General features: G+C 47.6%; 1 protein-coding gene across 1 annotated transcript in view; it reads left to right on the top strand.

Annotated features, from left to right (window-relative positions):
- The first annotated feature begins 16,503 nt into the window (after window positions 1-16,503).
- FAAP20 (FA core complex associated protein 20) overlaps window positions 16,504-19,695 on the top strand; it is a 90,588-nt gene continuing 87,396 nt past the window's right edge. The window contains exon 1 of the mRNA XM_089684355.1: window positions 16,504-16,619. The gene's annotated coding sequence lies outside the window, so the exon portion shown is untranslated. The remainder of the gene's footprint in view (window positions 16,620-19,695) is intronic.

The raw sequence follows: 19,695 nt of genomic DNA on the forward strand, positions 1-19,695 counted from the left end.
GGGCAGATTGGTACAGAGCAGTAGGCGAAGAGTGACTCGCATTGTCGTATGCGAACTCCGCCAGCAGCAGGAGCGTTAACCAGTCATCTTGGAGGAAGGTGGTATAGCATCTGAGGTACTGCTCTAGGGTTTGATTCGTCCGTTCAGTCTGGCCATTAGTCTGTGGGTGATAAGCTGATGAAAAGGACAGCTTAATTCCTAGGGTTTCACATAGGGCCTTCCAGAATTTAGACGTGAACTGAACCCCCCTGTCTGAAACAGTATCCTTGGGAATTCCGTGGAGCCTTACCACCTCCTTAATAAAAACTTGCGCTGTCTCAAGGGCCCTAGGCGTGCTTTTTAATGGTACAAAATGGGCCATCTTAGACAAGCGATCCACAATCACAAAGATTACTGTATGATCCTGAGAGGGTGGAAGTTCCACAATAAAATCGATAGAGATCATTCTCCATGGCCTGATGGGTATCAGTAGAGCTCGTAGTATACCCCAGGCTTTGTTCCTAGTGGGCTTGTTTCTTTGGCAAATGGCACAGGTTTTAACATATACTTCACAATCCTTGACCATATTTGGCCACCAGAACATGCGTTGTAATAGTTCTAGGGTCTCCCATACTCCGAAATGCCCTGCTAATGGGTGATTGTGGCAATAGCCCAGGACCAAGGTATGGGCTTCCTCGGGTACCACGATCTGACCTTCCTTCCAAAAAAGTCCCTCCCTGTTCAGGTTTGGGGATCTCTTCATGGTCCTCAAACATGCGGGAGAGCGCATCGGGCTTTGTATTCTTTGACCCTGGCCTATTGGTAATATGGAATGTAAATCTCGAAAAGAATAGTGCCCACCTGGCCTGACGTGGTCTTAAACGCTTTGCCATCCTCAAGTACTCTAAGTTCTTGTGGTTCGTGAAGATTAAGATTGGGTGTATAACCCCTTCTAGCAGGTACCTCCACTCCTCTAGTGCCACCTTGATCGCCAGGAGTTCCCGATCCCTGATATCATAGTTCCTTTCTGCAGTGGTCAGTTTCCTAGAAAAGAAGGCCACTGGGTGCATGAGCTCCTTGATGCCCTTCCTTTGAGACAGGACTGCCCCTACTGTGTTCTCGGATGCATCCACCTCCAGGATATAAGGTAAAGAAGGATTCTGGTGACTCAGGATAGGAGCTGCAGTGAATAATTTTTTCAACGCTTCAAATGCTACCTGCGCTTCAGATGTCCTTGTCAGCTGGGTAATGGGGGACACCAGACCTGAAAAGTTCTTGATGAACTTTCTATAAAAATTGTCGAAGCCAATGAACCGCTGAATAGCCTTTTTATCGGTGGGAACTGGCCACCACTCCTGTGGTGGAGATGGTCATTCCTAAAAAAGAAATGCTGAGCTGTTCAAAACAGCACTTGTCTGCCTTGGCATACAGGCCGTGTTGGCGAAGTTGTTCCAACACTCACCTCACGTGACCTCTATGTACCTCCAAGGACGGGGAGAAGATCAGAATGTTGTCTACGTAGACGACGACAAAGATATCCAAATAGTCCCTGAACACGTCATTTATGAAGTGTTGGAAAGTGGCGGGTGCATAACATAGGCCGAAGGGCATGACCAGGTACTCAAAATGCCCGAACCTGGTACGGAAAGCTGTCTTCTATTCGTCTCCCTCTCTGACACGGACTAAATTATAAGCACCTCTCAAATCCAGTTTGGTAAAGACAGAAGCTGACTTTAATCTTTGGAACAGTTCGGGGACCAAGGGAAGAGGGTAGAGATTTTAAATTGTTATTTTATTTAATTCCCGGTAATCCACACAGGGTCTTAGGGATTTGTCCTTCTTCTCCATGAAGAAAATACCAGCCCCAGCTGGTGATGTGGAGGGATGAATAAACCCCTTACGCCACTGTAGTGCGGATAGGTGGGGTTTCACGGTCTACTAACCCTGATCTAATACGGGACCCATCGGCCAGGAAGATATTTAACCCAACCTCCTTCGTTTGTAGGGGAATCTGCTGCTGGGCTGTAAAGTCTAAATCTATGAAGCAGCTCCATGCTCCGGAGTCAACAATTGGGCTACCGCAGAAAAAACAGAGGTACACTTGCCCATCTTGGCTGGACAGGTACGCACCACATGGCCTGCTTCCCCACAATAAAGGCAGAGATGGTTTACCTGACGCCTCTGGCGTTTTGCAAGTGTTAGTGAAGGTCGCGTCCCTCCTGATGGCCTAGGCTCAGGTGCGTCTGTAGACTCCGGGTTCCGGTTATCCACAAAAGAATTAGGCTGGGCTAGAGCACGAGGTAGTACCCAGGTTGGTCTCAGAATTTGGTTGGACCTTTCCTGTGTGCATTCTTGCAACCTGCGATCGATTTGGATAGCCAAAGTTATCAAGTCCTTCAGAGTATCGGGTATGCCTACTCGGGCCAGCTCGTCCTTAAGCGACTCGGATAGCCCCATGCGGAATTGGTGATGCAGGGCCGCATCATTCCATTGAGTGTCACCACTCCAACACCTGAACTCGGAAGCATAGTCTTCCACTGCTCGGTGACCTTGCCGCAGAGTGTGTAAAGCCATCTCAGCCGCAACTGCCTGCTGCGGATCATCATACAATAGTGCCATCGCCTCAAAAAATACCGTTACCAAATTTAAATGCGGATGACGGGTCTCTAATAGGCGGTGGGCCCAACTCTGGGGTTCATCCTGTAGTAAGGAAATGATGAACCCTAACCGTACGGATTCTGATGAGAATGTCCGTGGCTGAAGGTCAAAGTATAGTTGGCATATGTCATCCAAAGGGGAAGCTCCCCTTCCAGTCTCAGTCATGGCCGCAAGGTACTGTCATGCACTGCCTGGCGGGATCTCTAGTGACCCACAGAATGGGATTCCCCAGGACGTGGAGTCTAAGCCCCAGTCTGCCTTTTCACCAGAGCCCCTGATGGTGGGAATGGACTTGGCGCAAGTCTGGGACCAGGTCACGGTCCTTGAGTGCGCCCAGGTCCTAGTGTCTGCACATTGGTGCGCCTAGGCAATCTGCGCATGCGCAGACCCGTGCGCTGCGGCGAGCCCTGCAATCCCTCACACCCAGTCTACTCTATCACAGGCCTTTTCAGCATCTATCGAAAGAACCATCACCGGGGTTTTTTCTTTTCTGCTTTTTTGTATTAGAAACAATGATCTCAGTCCATTGTCCCTACCCTCTCTCCCTGGGACAAAACCTACTTGGTCTATATGTATCCAATCCAGCATATGATCTTTTAACCTATTTGCCAGGGCTTTTGCATTTAATTTAGTATCTGTGTTTAATAGGGAAATGGTTCTATAACTTGAACAGTGAGTATCATCCTTTCCTTCTTTATGTATGAGATCTACATGTGCCTGTAAGGATTCCTGCCTCATTTCCATCTCTCCTCCCAATGCGTTCATATATATCCTCAATTTAGGCACCAATAGTTCTTTATATTTTTTATAATACCTCACAGTATATCCATCTGGTCCTGGGCTTTTCCCCGCTATTATACTTTTTAATGCTGATTGTATTTCTTCCTGCGTTATATCTAATGCAAGAGATTTTAACTGTTCCTCACTTAATTTCGGTAGTCCCGCCTCTTTTAGGTATGACCGTCTTCTTTTTTTTCTATTTTTCCTACCTCTTCTCTATTTCTAGATCTGTGGGAAGTAATGTTATATAGCTTTTTATAATCTTTCAATACTTTAGCTATATCTTTTTAGTTGAATACACTAACTCTCCTTTGGAATCCCTTATTTTCTCTATATAGTTCCTAGTTTTTTTTTTTTCCTCTGAGCTTTCATTAAATACTTTCCTGGCCTGTCTCCCCATCTATATCTCTCACTTATTTTATTGCAGCGGTTCTCAACCTGTGGGTCGCAACCCCTTTGGGGGTCGAATGACGCTTTCACAGGGGTCGCCTAAGACCATCGGAAAACACATATTTCCAATGGTCTTAGGAACCGAGACACCGCTCCTCTATCTGTCTCCAGGTGTGGGCGGGATGACATGCCGCCCCTGTCATCTGGACACACCCCCAGGATCAATCCTCGCTGGTGATTGGCTGCTGGAACTGTAGCTCAGAAGAGGCACACAGGCGGCCAATCACCGGCGAGGAGGTGGAGCTTGGAGAGGAGGAGCCATGCGGCACCGCGAAGATCGAGCGAGTGAAGAGGAGAGCGGCCGGAGAAGGAAGACAGCTGACCGGTAAGTCTCTGTACCATGGGAGAGGGCGGGAGCGAGCGAGCCCAGGCTGGAGCAGGGGTCAGCAAGGTAAGTATCATTGGTGTCAGTGGGAGGAATAGTGCCCAATCATTAGTGTCACTAATACCAATGATTGGGCACTATTCCTTCCACTGACACCAACGATGGGGCACGATTCCTCCCCCCACTGACACCAACGATGGGGCACGATTCCTCCCCCCACTGACACCAACGATGGGGCACGATTCCTCCCCCCACTGACACCAACGATGGGGCACGATTCCTCCCCCCACTGACACCAACGATGGGGCACGATTCCTCCCCCCACTGACACCAACGATGGGGCACGATTCCTCCCCCCACTGACACCAACGATGGGGCACGATTCCTCCCCCCACTGACACCAACGATGGGGCACGATTCCTCCCCCCACTGACACCAACGATGGGGCACGATTCCTCCCCCCCCCACTGACACCAACGATGGGGCACGATTCCTCCCCCCCCCACTGACACCAACGATGGGGCACGATTCCTCCCCCCCCCACTGACACCAACGATGGGGCACGATTCCTCCCCCCCCCCACTGACACCAACGATGGGGCACGATTCCTCCCCCCCCCACTGACACCAACGATGGGGCACGATTCCTCCCCCCCCCACTGACACCAACGATGGGGCACGATTCCTCCCCCCCCCACTGACACCAACGATGGGGCACGATTCCTCCCCCCCCCCACTGACACCAACGATGGGGCACGATTCCTCCCCCCCCCACTGACACCAACGATGGGGCACGATTCCTCCCCCCCCCACTGACACCAACGATGGGGCACGATTCCTCCCCCCCCCACTGACACCAACGATGGGGCACGATTCCTCCCCCCCCCACTGACACCAACGATGGGGCACGATTCCTCCCCCCCCCCACTGACACCAACGATGGGGCACGATTCCTCCCCCCCCCCACTGACACCAACGATGGGGCACGATTCCTCCCCCCCCCCACTGACACCAACGATGGGGCACGATTCCTCCCCCCCCCCCCACTGACACCAACGATGGGGCACGATTCCTCCCCCCCCCCCACTGACACCAACGATTGGGCACGATTCCTCCCCCCCCCCCCACTGACACCAACGATGGGGCACGATTCCTCCCCCCCCCCCCACTGACACCAACGATGGGGCACGATTCCTCCCCCCCCCCCCACTGACACCAACGATGGGGCACGATTCCTCCCCCCCCCCCACTGACACCAACGATGGGGCACGATTCCTCCCCCCCCCGACACCAACGATGGGGCACTATTCCTCCCACTGACACCAACGATGGGGCACTTACATAAAATATATAGTGCAGCGCTGTAATGTAATTAGATAAAAGTGAGAGAGTTCATAAAGTCCTTTCACAATAAAATAATCAAACATGTGAAGGCCTCCTCCTCATGGGTGACTGGAATCAAACAGAAAGAATGCGCACTCACCGACCGCACATTTTAAATGCGCATGTGTGTAATTTTATCCAGATGACCAGCCAGGCATGTAGATCCAGAGAACACATAGATCATCCCTCTTAAACACTGACATCAGCCTTGGGTGTAGTAATATATCTCTCCAGGTCCAGAGAGCCTTCTTGCCCCAAATGATAGGTAGACAGGGGTCCCCCTCCTGGTTCCAGGTACCCCAGAAGTGGTAGATGTAGATCTGAAGCCCTCCAACAAGAGGGTCAAAGAAAAGAGGGAACGCCAATAGTGTAATAGGTTCAAAGCTTTATTGGATCAGCAATAATAGTAAAGCCAGGGTCACATGTGCATACAAATACCATCTGCCATAAAGCGGACTGGTAAGTGTGAAAAAAGGTAAAACATGTACTAACCCGGCAGAGGTAAAGATCAGAGACCACCGGACCTCCTCGTGGTCTCAGTGGTCGGGAAGTCACACTTGCTACTGGCTCCTCTTGAGGCCTTTCGTGCTACGGCACTTCATCAGAGGGTGGACGCCATTGATGGGACACTTTTCCTCCCACTGACAGATGGGACACTATTCCCCCCACTGACACCAGTGATGGGGCACTATTCCCCACACTGACGCCAATGATGGGGCACTATTCCTCCCACTGGCACCTATGATAGGGCACTATTCCCCACACTGGCACCAATGATGGGGCACTATTCCTCCCACTGACACCAATGATGGGGCACTATTCCTCCCACTGGCACCAATGATGGGGCACTATTCCTCCCACTGGCACCAATGATGGGGCACTATTCCCCCCACTGGCACCAATGATGGGGCACTATTCCTCCCACTGGCACCAATGATGGGGCACTATTCCTCCCACTGGCACCAATGATGGGGCACTATTCCTCCCACTGGCACCAATGATGGGGCACTATTCCCCCCACTGGCACCAATGATGGGGCACTATTCCCCCCACTGGCACCAGTGACGGGGCACTATTCCCCCCACTGGCACCAGTGACGGGGCACTATTCCCCCCACTGGCACCAGTGACGGGGCACTATTCCCCCCACTGGCACCAGTGACGGGGCACTATTCCCCCGACTGATACCAGTGACGGGGCACTATTCCCCCGACTGATACCAGTGACGGGGCACTATTCCCCCGACTGATACCAGTGACGGGGCACTATTCCCCCCACTGACACCAGTGACGGGACACTATTCCCCCCACTGACACCAGTGACGGGGCACTATTCCTCCCACTGACACCAATGACGGGGCACTATTCCTCCCACTGACACCAATGACGGGGCACTATTCCTCCCACTGACACCAATGACGGGGCACTATTCCTCCCACTGACACCAATGACGGGGCACTATTCCTCCCACTGACACCAATGACGGGGCACTATTCCTCCCACTGACACCAATGACGGGGCACTATTCCTCCCACTGACACCAATGACGGGGCACTATTCCTCCCACTGACACCAATGACGGGGCACTATTCCTCCCACTGACACCAATGACGGGGCACTATTCCTCCCACTGACACCAATGACGGGGCACTATTCCTCCCACTGACACCAATGACGGGGCACTATTCCCCCCACTGACACCTGTGACGGGGCACTATTCCCCCCACTGACACCTGTGACGGGGCACTATTCCCCCCACTGACACCTGTGACGGGGCACTATTCCCCCCACTGACACCTGTGACGGGGCACTATTCCCCCCACTGACACCTGTGACGGGGCACTATTCCCCCCACTGACACCTGTGACGGGGCACTATTCCCCCCACTGACACCTGTGACGGGGCACTATTCCCCCCACTGACACCTGTGACGGGGCACTATTCCCCCCACTGACACCTGTGACGGGGCACTATTCCCCCCACTGACACCTGTGACGGGGCACTATTCCCCCCACTGACACCTGTGACGGGGCACTATTCCCCCCCACTGACACCTGTGACGGGGCACTATTCCCCCCACTGACACCAATGATGTGGCACTACTACTCCCACTGCAAAATTACAGTTATGAAGTAGCAACGAAAATAATTTTATGGTTGGGGGTCACCACAACATGAGGAACTGTATTAAGGGGTCACGACATTAGAAAGGTTGAGAACCACTGTTTTATTGAATAGTCTACTCCAGTGGTGGGCAACCTTTTTTTTCAACTGAGCCAAATCTCGCCAAAACCATGATTGAAATTTATTTTGAGAGCCACATTTTTAAAACTGAAAATACATCTCCCATATAGTAATTCATCCCCCATATTAATTCATCCCCCATATAGTAATTCATCCCCCATAGTAATTCATCCCCCATATAGTAATTCATCCCCCATATAGTAATGGGGCACTATTCCCCCCACTGGCACCAGTGATGGGGCACTATTCCCCCCACTGGCACCAGTGATGGGGCACTATTCCCCCCACTGGCACCAGTGATGGGGCACTATTCCCCCGACTGATACCAGTGACGGGGCACTATTCCCCCGACTGATACCAGTGACGGGGCACTATTCCCCCCACTGACACCAGTGACGGGGCACTATTCCCCCCACTGACACCAATGACGGGGCACTATTCCTCCCACTGACACCAATGACGGGGCACTATTCCTCCCACTGACACCAATGACGGGGCACTATTCCTCCCACTGACACCAATGACGGGGCACTATTCCTCCCACTGACACCAATGACGGGGCACTATTCCTCCCACTGACACCAATGACGGGGCACTATTCCCCCCACTGACACCTGTGACGGGGCACTATTCCCCCCACTGACACCTGTGACGGGGCACTATTCCCCCCACTGACACCTGTGACGGGGCACTATTCCCCCCACTGACACCAGTGACGGGACACTATTCCTCCCACTGACACCAATGATGTGGCACTACTACTCCCACTGCAAAATTACAGTTATGAAGTAGCAACGAAAATAATTTTATGGTTAGGGGTCACCACAACATGAGGAACTGTATTAAGGGGTCACGACATTAGAAAGGTTGAGAACCACTGTTTTATTGAATAGTCTACTCCAGTGGTGGGCAACCTTTTTTTTTCAACTGAGCCAAATCTCGCCAAAACCATGATTGAAATTTATTTTGAGAGCCACATTTTTAAAACTGAAAATACATCTCCCATATAGTAATTCATCCCCCATAGTAATTCATCCCCCATATAGTAATTCATCCCCCATATAGTAATTCATCCCCCATAGTAATTCATCCCCCATATAGTAATTCATCCCCCATAGTAATTCATCCCCCGTATAGTATTTCATCCCCCGTATAGTATTTCATCCCTCGTATAGTATTTCATCCCCCCATATAAAGAATGGGAATATCCTCCTGCGCTTGGTATGGGTGAGTCCCTATCCTAACAGCTGCTATCACTCTGCCTTAACCAAAAGGTGAAAAAGTAACAAACACAAAAATAGTGAAGCGCTAAAACGAATCCCTAAATACGCACACAGTGCATATAATGTTAAATGAAAACCATATCTCATAAATAAAATATATACGTGACATACAAAAATATATCAATAAAAAACCAAATAAAACCTTTTCTATGCCCCTAAATTATTTCTTTAAATCAGACATTGATAAAAAATAAAAAATCCATGATATTAAGAATAAACAGTGATGGAAAAAAAAAATATATATAAAAAACTGTGTTAATTAATATATATATATGTGATAATACCAATAATAAATGTGACACCTAACAGAATAAAGGCATATGAATAGTGAATCTCAATCAAATACGTGATTATGTGAAAAAACCATATATTTAAGCTATTACATAAAAAAATCCACTAAAACTTGTGATGTTTAAATATGAGAAAGTGTCCATAAATGAACAAACACAGTCCATGCAGTAAGGTGAAAATGACACTCAGTGTTCTTCACTTCTAGTGCTCATGAAAAAGAAAGGGAAGAAATCCTCCAATGGCAGCAATGCCTGCTCACCTCCCCAACTCGACCCGCAAAGGGCCACAAGGCTATATCTCTCCTCCAGGTAATCCTTTGCTTCCAAGCAGCTCAGTAAGGAATCACAGGACCTCCTCTCCACCTCCTCTCAAACGTCATATAGGACACAAACAGAGCTTCCCATAGTGTAATACCATTTATTTCAGACACTCCATATAGCAAAAAGTTTCCACTCACATGCGTTTTGTTAGTAAAATGCAATCCTCCTCATTCCCTGGGTGCATTCACATGTACATAGGGAAACCAATATGGTCGCTGTGCTCGGACATCCGTCCCCACGTGACCGGAAATGATGTGTCTCTGGGCTGGGAAAAGCGTTCCGACGCGTTGCGTCACGTGCGTCGTGACTTCATCAGGGTCAGGATCCCCCCATATGGTATTTCATCCCCCCATATAGTATTTCATCCCCCCATATAGTATTTCATCCCTCATATAGTATTTCATCCCCCCATATAGTATTTCATCCCCCCATATAGTATTTCATCCCCCCATATAGTATTTCATCCCCCCATATAGTATTTCATCCCCCCATATAGTATTTCATCCCTCATATAGTATTTCATCCCCCCATATAGTATTTCATCCCCCCTATAGTATTTCATCCCCCCATATAGTATTTCATCCCTCATATAGTATTTCATCCCTCATATAGTATTTCATCCCTCATATAGTATTTCATCCCTCATATAGTAATTCATCCCCCCTATAGTATTTCATCCCTCATATAGTAATTCATCCCCCCTATAGTATTTCATCCCTCATATAGTAATTCATCCCCCCTATAGTAATTCATCCCTCATATAGTAATTCATCCCCCCTATAGTATTTCATCCCTCATATAGTATTTCATCCCTCATATAGTATTTCATCCCCCCATATAGTATTTCATCCCCCACAGTACTATTCCCCCCCCCCCCTTCTAGTAAGCCAAGTCCCCCGTGTCAATTCACTTACCTTTCCTCTCGCTGTCTTCCCGCGCCGTTCGGGTCTTCAGGGCGGACTGTGAGAGGAGCCTAGCTCCCCTCCCCTCACGTTCGGCACGCTGCCCCGCCTACACACATCCTGACAGCCACATCCGCGGGCCGGATTAAAAGGTCCGCGCGGACTTTTGGGGCGGCCAACCGAGAGGAGGCAGGGGAGCAGCCGACCGAGAGGAGGGAGGGGAGCAGGCGCCCGGCACACAGAAGAGCCGCATTAGAGTGGGTAAAGAGCCGCATGTGGCTCGCGAGCCGCGGCTTGCCGACCACTGGTCTACTCTTCTCTTCTTCCAGGAAATTGTTTAATTCTTCTCTTTTATTTGTTACCCTCTGCATAATCTCTTTTGTTACTCTGTTTGTGCGTCTGTTCTAGCTCGCAGAGTTCCCCAAGAAGCCTATTCATTTTTTCTCTTCTTTCCCTCTTCTTTTTAGCTCCTATCGCTATCAGAATTCATCTGATATACGCCTTATGAGCCTCCCAGACCGTTGCCACAGACACTTCCTCCAAATCATTCTCTTCAAAGAATTGCTCTCTTTATTAATTCTCTCTTCCGTCTCCTGATCCTGAAGAAGTGTTTCATTTAATCTCCATCCATATCCCCCCTTCTGCTCCTTCCCCCATATTAGTTGCATCGTGACAGGAGAGTGGTCCGATATTGACATCACTTCTATTTTTACTTTGACCAAAGACTCAAGGGGGTTTATTTACTAAAGCTGGAGAGTCCAAAATCAGACTCCCTTCTGCATAGAAACCAATCAGCTTCCAGGTTTCATTGCCAAAGCTTCATTGAACAAGCTGAGGTTAGAAGCTGATTGGTTTCTATGCAGAAGGGAGTCTGATTTTGGACTCTCCAGCTTTAGTAAATAAACCCCAAGGAGTCGATGTTCCAGCAATATATAACCCAATCTTGAATACTTCTCATGTGCATGTAAATAAAAAATATAATCTCTGTCCTTCATATGCTTAATTCTCCATACATCCACAAGTTGCCATTGCTATATCATTTTTTTCAAGGATCTCAGAGATCTTTCTTCTTTCTGCACAGGAGACGTCATGTCTATCTGAGGATCCATACAAAGATTGAAATCTGCTGCCACAATTAAACTACTTTTTTTTAAAATCCATTAATTTTTTAACAATATCTTTTAGGAATAACTCCGTTTTTTTTTGTTCGGGCAATAAATATTTGCTAATGTGCAATCTATTTCTTGTAATTTTCCCTTCAGAAACAAAAATCTGCCTTCGGGGTCTACCAAACTTTCTTCTAATTTAAACCTTATATATTTTGAAAAACCTATTGCGACCCCTTTGGCTCTTCTAATTGGGGAAACTGCATAGAACCACATTGGATAATATCTGGAATTCAATTTCACATTTGTTTCTGGACCTATATGTGTCTCCTGTAAAAAAAACAAAAAAAAAAAAAACACTGAGGACAATCTATACTGAATCTCTTTAAATATCCTAAATCTGTTCCCAAGGCTATTCAAACCATTAACATAAGTCACAAAGTGAATTTCTTCCATTCTTCCCATTTCCTGCTATCCTTTTCCTCCATCCCCACTCTCCTCCTATCTTGTCCAGAACTTCTCCTTCGTTCCCTCAAGCTCTTCCAAACTGTTGTATCTCCTACTGTATTGCCAAGTCTTTACCTACCTACCCCCTCCCATCCCCCCCACCCATTTCCCTCCCCCTCCCTTAGGCTACCTATTTGTCTAAAAATCATTTGTGGTCCTAATACCACTTTTGATTCAACTTTGAGGTGATGCTCCAACCATGTGCGATTCACCAGCCACCTACCTTCCTCCGTGCCCTACCACTCTCTATATCAAATGAGTCTCCAGCGACCCATCTGAATGGAAGGGTTATAGGGTTTTAAAAATGAGGGCAAGTGGAAGAAAAAAAAAACCTTTTTCTCCCTTTTCCCCCTCGCCATCCTCTTCTCTACTCTATATTTCCCCTTCCAACTACCTGCCATTCATCCTTTTCAATATCCCCCATCTCTCCTGCCTCTTCTTCCCACTCAGGTATCTCTATTCTCTGCAATTCGAGTCTCTCATATCTTCCGGGAATCTCAATCTTGCTGTACGACCATTTTTCCACCCGATTAAACATGCTGGGAAACGCAATCTATAGTGCACATTTTGCCTCTTCATCTGTTCTAATAGTGGTCTCAGGGATCTTCTTATTATCAGAGTCTCAGCTGCTAGATCGACGAAAGTTTGGATTTTTATTTCTCCATAATTGTCTGATCTTCCTTTTTTCTTCTTCCATATCTCTTCTTTATCCCCATAATTATGGAATTGCACAATTAAATCTCTCGGTTTCTCTTGACCCCTTTCTTGTTGCCGCTTTCCTATTCTGTACACGCCGTCCAAATTAAGAGTCTCTGAAGCAGTTCTCTCCCTTATATTATTCAGCATTTTACATATTGAACCCCTTCGGTCCTCCCCACGTGGAATCTCTGGTACTCCTCGAATCCTTAGATTACATCTCCTATCCCTGTTTTCTTGATCTTCTAATATAGCAGTTTTATTTGTTCTTTTCTCATTTCTGCCGTCCGTTGTTCTAGTTTCAAAATAGTTTGGGCTTGTTTGTTCACTGTTCCCTCCGTTTATTCCACTCTAGATTTCAAACAGCCTCTTTCCACTTGTGCTGCTCCTTTTTCCTTTAGGGGAGATTCACCCAGCTGGTTCCAGCTCTTTATGTCACATATCCTGTGTAGTCAGTGGGAGAACCGGCATTTCCCTCTGCCTGGAACTGCCGGGCGGCTTCCCCTCCTCCTCATGCTTCCAGTGGGAGGTCATGTGGTCGCCCCCGCGTCTCCAGGCAACTCTCTGCTCTGGAAACACACTACCGCTGTCCCGCTGCTGACACCACTCAGCGCTCGGTCCTCCGCTCCGGCTGTCTGACCTCGGCACCTCCACATTCACCGGCTCCCCCCACCGCACTCACAGGTAAGGCTCCCCGGGTTTGTTTGGCAGCATCTCCGGGCACATAGCGAGGTGCCGTGGCTGCTTTACAGAGAGCGCTCACATCACGCTCTCCACACCGCCACGGTCAGGCTCCTCCCTCTGACCAGCCCCCACCCCTCTGCTATCCAAACTTATTCCATTCAAATGTTTGCTGTTATTTTCTGTTATAGAATTGAATCTGATGGAATGCTGCACAGACAGTTCTTATTTCAGATACTTTCAGAAATTAGGCTATAGGACATAGAAAGGGGGGAAAAAAGCCTGAAGGCAACAGGGGAAAAAAACATGCTAAAATGGTGCACTATTGTGAACTTGACTTTAAATCGAAAAGTTTTGATAGTGTCACATTATCAAGAAATCTATTGCTTGTCAACAGGAAGGAAGTGGTCTGTACAGTAGAAGGGTGTACTTTAAGTTTATTATGAAAATTTCTTGTGGTCTCGCCAAAAAATTGTCTGCTGGACATAAAACCACTTTTATGCAGGGCCACAAAGGGGAAGTATCACTTAATAGGAAAAACATATTCTCCTCTTGAAACCCAGGGTGGTTATTGTAAGGTCACGTACTGCTGCCCATCTGATAACTTTTCAAGACATGCTAAGAAAATGTTTCTTTTAGCATGCAATAAGAGTAGGTGGCAACAAATTGTAACTATTCTCTGAATGTTTCTGCTTTCTTGTATGAGTTAAATGTTAGCTTCAGTAAAGCAACCCTGATGCTACTAAACCTCCAGAATAAAGCTATACCCAGGGTTAGGACAAGAGGTGTGCGGGAGCCGCAGCTGCCCTGGGAGCAGTGGTAGCATGTGAGTTGAGGGGGCACCGCACAGGGAGTTCCTACCTACAAGCTGACGGGAGAAGTGATTTGGCAGTGTAACAAACACATGTGCTGGGGATGAGAGTATTTGAGCTGGGGGGGGGGGGGGGAGAAGAAGATTTGTGCTAGGTGGAGGGGTTTGGGGGGATATGTGCTAGAAGGGGGGATGGAGAGGATTTGTACTTGGAGGAGGCATTTGGGGGCAGCAGTGGTGTAACCCACATGAAAGAAAAATATATTTTAAAAATATTCTTCCCAAATATATTGACCTATATTTAAAATGCTACAATTTTGGCCACATTCAATATATTTCAATAAATTATATATATCAGTTAAGGGAATAAGTATTTGATCGCCTGCTGATTTTGAATGTTTGCCCACTCACGAAGAAATGATCAGTCTAAAAATCAAATGGTAGGTGTATTGTAACACTGAGAAACAGAATAGCCACAAAATATTCAACAGAAATGCATGTCTAACAAATGATGCACCGATTTGCATGTTCATGAGGGAAATAAGTATTTGATCCCCTTCACAAAACATGACTTAGTACTTAGTAGCAAATCCCTTGTTGGCAATCACAGAGGTCAGACGTTTCCTGTAGTTGGCCACCAGGTTTGCACACATCTCAGGATGGATTTTGGCCAACTCCTCTTGGCAGATCCTCTCCAAGTCATTAAGGTTTGGTGGCTGACGTTTGGCAACCCAAACTTTCAGCTCCCTCCACAGATTTTCAGTTGGATTAAGGTCTGAAGACTGGCTAGGCCACTCCAGGACCTTAATGTGCTTCTCTTTGTGCAACTCCTTTGTTGCCTTGGCCATGTGTTTTGGGTCATTGTCATGCTGGAACACCCATCCACGACCCATTTTCAATGCCCTGGCTGAGGGAAGAAGGTTCTAACCCAAGATTTGACGGTACATTGCCCCATCCATCGTCCCTTTGTTGCGGTGCAGTTGTCCTGTCCCCTTAGCAGAAAAACACCCCTAAAGCAGAATGTTTCCACCACCATGTTTGACAGTTGGGATGGTGTTCTTGGGGTCATAGGCAGCATTTCTCCTCCTCCAAACACGGCGAGTTTGATGCCAAAGAGCTCGATTTTGGTCTCATCTGACCACAACACTTTCAACCAGTCCTCCTCTGCATCATTCAAATGTTCAGTGGCAAACTTCAGACAGTCCTGGACATATGCTTTCTTGAGCAGAGGGACCTTGCAGGCACTGCAGGATTTCAATCCTTGTTGACGTAGTGTATTACCAATTGTTTTCTTGGTGACCTGTGGTTCCAGCTGCCTGGAATTCATTAACAAGATGCTCACGTGTAGTTCTGGGATGATTCCTCACTGTTCTCACGATCATTGACACTCCGCAAGGTGAGATCTTGCATGGTGCACCAGACCTAGGGAGACTGACAGTTGTTTTGTGTTTCTTCCATTTGCGAATGATTGCACCAACTGTTGTCACCTTCTCACCAAGCTGCTTGGTGATAGTTTTGTAGCCCAGTCCAGCCTTGTGTAGGTCTACAATCTTGTCCCTGATATCCTTGGACAGCTCTTTGGTCTTTGCCATGGTGGAGAGTTTGGAATCTGTTTGATTGCTCCTGTGGACAGGTGTCTTTTATACAGGTAACAAAATGAGAAATTTGATGTTGGAATTAATTAACTTTACTGAACAAAAACCACATTCATTGTTAGAAACCTGTTCTTTTAAGAAACCTTTTCCTTCCTGCTCCTTTCATAATTTCTTGTCACTGCAGGTGCAACCAAACGTCAACTGTAACCCCTAATGATTCGGAAAAAGAACGAACTTTCCTAGGAATTTGTGTCCGAACTTCTACCCATCTGTACACGGTCTACCTCTGAGGAAAGCCGGGCCAAGTGTGCGTGCGCAATCTATACTGCACGCCTGACATGTAGCCTAATCTAGCCCCGCCCATGTTTTCTGCATCCCATCCACTTCAATTTGAAAAGTCGGCACCCCGCCCTTCTCATCCCCGCCCCTCTTCGCTGTTTCTACTCGCCCATCTTGCGCACACAAGCCCGCCCCTCCCTGTTTCCTCCTCTGTACGGGCTGTGACGTCAGGTGTTCTCCCGCGCTCTTTCTCTCAGGCGGGTGGTGGCAGTCGGGCCGGGGTCGGTGTGTGAATTCGGTGATTGCCTCCCTTTTAGCAGACTTTTATTCTCGGTAATCAGTTTGCGGCGTGTTTCGAGTCTATAATTACGGTGCATGGGTTAGTAGAAATCTTGCTGTAAGTGGCGCGGTACACTATAGAGTATCCCTCACACTATACAGCCCTTCACCGGCCCACAGCACAAGGGAAGTTGCAGGGGGACTACAGGTCCCAGCAGTCTGGCAGGCAAAGTCCGGGTGTTCTGCATTCCTCCCAATTTTGTGAGGTGATGAGGGACACCCAGGGGCGGACTGACCATTTGGAAACTCGGGCACTGCCCGAGGGCCCAAGATCAGTAGGGGGCCCCATGAGATGCCCCTGGTACCTTTTTCATAGGTTTTTTTGAGTTTGGGCAAGGACACAGGGGCCCCATGAGTTGGCAGTTCGCCCCTGGGGACACCTTTTGTTACAAAGTATGGACAGTCTGTACCCCACATGTACGCTGACCACGAAGACTTGGGCCACGTTCACACAGCGATTTGGAGTTGTATGCAGAATTGTCGTGATTGTGCCCGCTATTCCAAATCACAGAAAAATGTGACACTTGTTGGGGTCTCATTCATTTTTAATGGTACCCAACCACGGTACGACTTTACTGTGTGACAGAACATGCGTGCAAAAACGCGCCTGACTCAGCGTCAAAGTGCAATCCTTCAGCTTATTTTCTGCAATAAATGTGCATAGGATATTCCATTCAAGTAAGTGGGCTGCCTATGTGTGACATGCGGAAATGTGTTCAACGTGCAAAAATAAAATGGACGCAGGAATGCGTTCCCACTATGTGAGTGGCCCTTAGGCCTTACACCAAGCGATTCTATTCTGTGCCACAAGCAGGGCTGTGATTTCTAGGGGATGCACAGCTGTTCCTTGTAGCCCTGCGCTGGCAGTCCGTTTTTGCTGTCTATTGGGACATCCCAATGTGACATCTATAAAACAGTAAAAGTGATCAGGTGGTGGTAGAGCTGTCCACATCACTGTCACTGAACAGATGATCACTGTAAACAATGATGCCAAGCCAATAGCTTGTTGGTTCTTACAGCAAAGATGTTTTTGTATGTTAGTGATACTAAAGCTAAAAATGTTTTTTACCTTACAGCGGACTTCTACTCACTCTGTAAAAGAATAAAAGTCAGCAGCTACAAAAACTGTAGCTGCTGACTTTAAAAAAAAAAAAAAAAAAACAGCCACTCACCTGTCCCACAGTCCTGCGTTGCCGCAGCCCGTTTCACCGGCCGTCCTGTATTCCAGGCGCTGAAATCTTCAGTGTGGGTACCCAGCTGTGACAGCTTGCGGCTTCACAGCCAGGTGCCCACTGTGCATGCGCGAGCAGCGCTGCGCTTCCTGAATGGCCCCGTCGTCTTCTGGGACCTGTCACATATCCCACAAGACTTCAGGGAGGGAGGGTAGGAGGACACCTTCCGTTTCCGATCCCACAGCGGAAGTGGGAGCAGGTACCTGTCACATTCGGGTACCCGTCACCCCCCCCCCCCCCCCCGCTCCCCAAAGGTGCCAGTCCTTAATGGGGAGCGGGGGACCAATCTTTAAACCTTTTGGGTGGAACTTTGCTTTAGTACATTTGTTGCAGTACGGTAAAAAATGTTTTCTATCTCTCATGTCTTCCCTGTGTGAAGGGGGAAAGGGGAGAAGAGATCCAGCACTGTGCACCGCTACATCTCTTCTTCCCTCTTTCTCCTAACACAGGGACTTGGAACAGCAATCAAATACAGTAAGGAGGGGGAAAAAATGTACATTTTATGTGGGTTTTTTTTTTTTTGTAGGAGTCTGCATAGTATTGCACTCATGAAAAGCAGGTTGCAGGTGCAATGCTAGGCTCCTGCAGATTATCAGTACAGCTGTCTGCCTGTACCTGGCAGACAGTTACTGAAGTCCAGGAAGAGTCAATGAAGTACATGGGCGCTCATCAGCGCCCTCACAGTTCATTGAGAACTACAAGCCATCTGCTGCGGTGGTAGACTAGAGTTGTAGTTCATTCATTCATAGTATTCTGTGAATGAATGACATGGCTGTGTAGGTAGAGCCCAGCGCAGCCGTGCTGTTTTTAGATTGACCGCAGGTGCGGGGAGAGGATCCACTCCCCTGTTTAAAAATTAACAATGGGGGTGGGTGGGCGCAGAAGCTGCTCTAGTAACAGTAACATCCCTGAATGTGTATTTAACCTGTTAAGAAAAGGTGACCTTATCCTTTAACCTCTTGCCGTCCGCCTGCTGTTTATAAACGGCAGGGCGGTGGCAGTCCAGGGTCGGGTTGCCGTCCATAAACGGCACCCGCCTTTTCTAGCTGTGCGCGCTCCCTGGGAGGGCGCACCACCGCGATCCGGTGCCCGCTGTGTCCTCCGGACACAGTGAAACACCGATCGTCGGACGGGACCTCTGTACGAGGTCCCGATCATGTGATCACTGATTGGCGAATCAGTGATCACATGCAAAGTAGTAAGCAAGATGTCACTTGTGACATCATTGCTTACTATGTGTGAAATCTGTGAATGATCACAGAGGTCACATGGTACAAGGCTATTCACAACAGCCTTGTACCATGTGACAAGCTGTGACCACTCACAGCTCACTCAGTAATTCTCAATGACTGCAGGAATGCAGACAGAGAGAGAAATGATTGCTTTTACATCTTATATGGGTGTAAAAGCAATCAGTGTAAAAAAAAAAAAAAAAAAAAATCTTCATCACCCCCCACAAGTAGTACAGTGTCACCATGGTGACAGTGTACTGCTAGGGTGACAGTATGTAAAAATAAAAAATAATATAAAAAAATAAAAAAAAATGTTTAAAAATTATAATTTTTGGTTATAAACTAATTTGGATTTTTTTTTTACTAAAAAAATAACGGAATAAATTTTGGCTAAGATTTATGATGAAATATTATTTATTTGCAAAATTTTATTTTAAAAAACACTTTTTTAAAAATTTTTTGAACTTTTTCATTTACATAGTAAAAAAAATAAAAATCCCAGCGGTGAATAAATACCAGCAAAATAAAGCTTTATCTGTCTCAAAAAAATGGTAAAAAATTCATATGGGTACAGTATTGCATGACCGCGCAATTGTCATTCAAAGT

Source organism: Staurois parvus, unplaced genomic scaffold (assembly GCF_062004578.1).
Source record: "Staurois parvus isolate SC_StPar_1 unplaced genomic scaffold, SC_StPar_1.0 ptg000346l, whole genome shotgun sequence".
NCBI lineage: Eukaryota > Metazoa > Chordata > Amphibia > Anura > Ranidae > Staurois > Staurois parvus.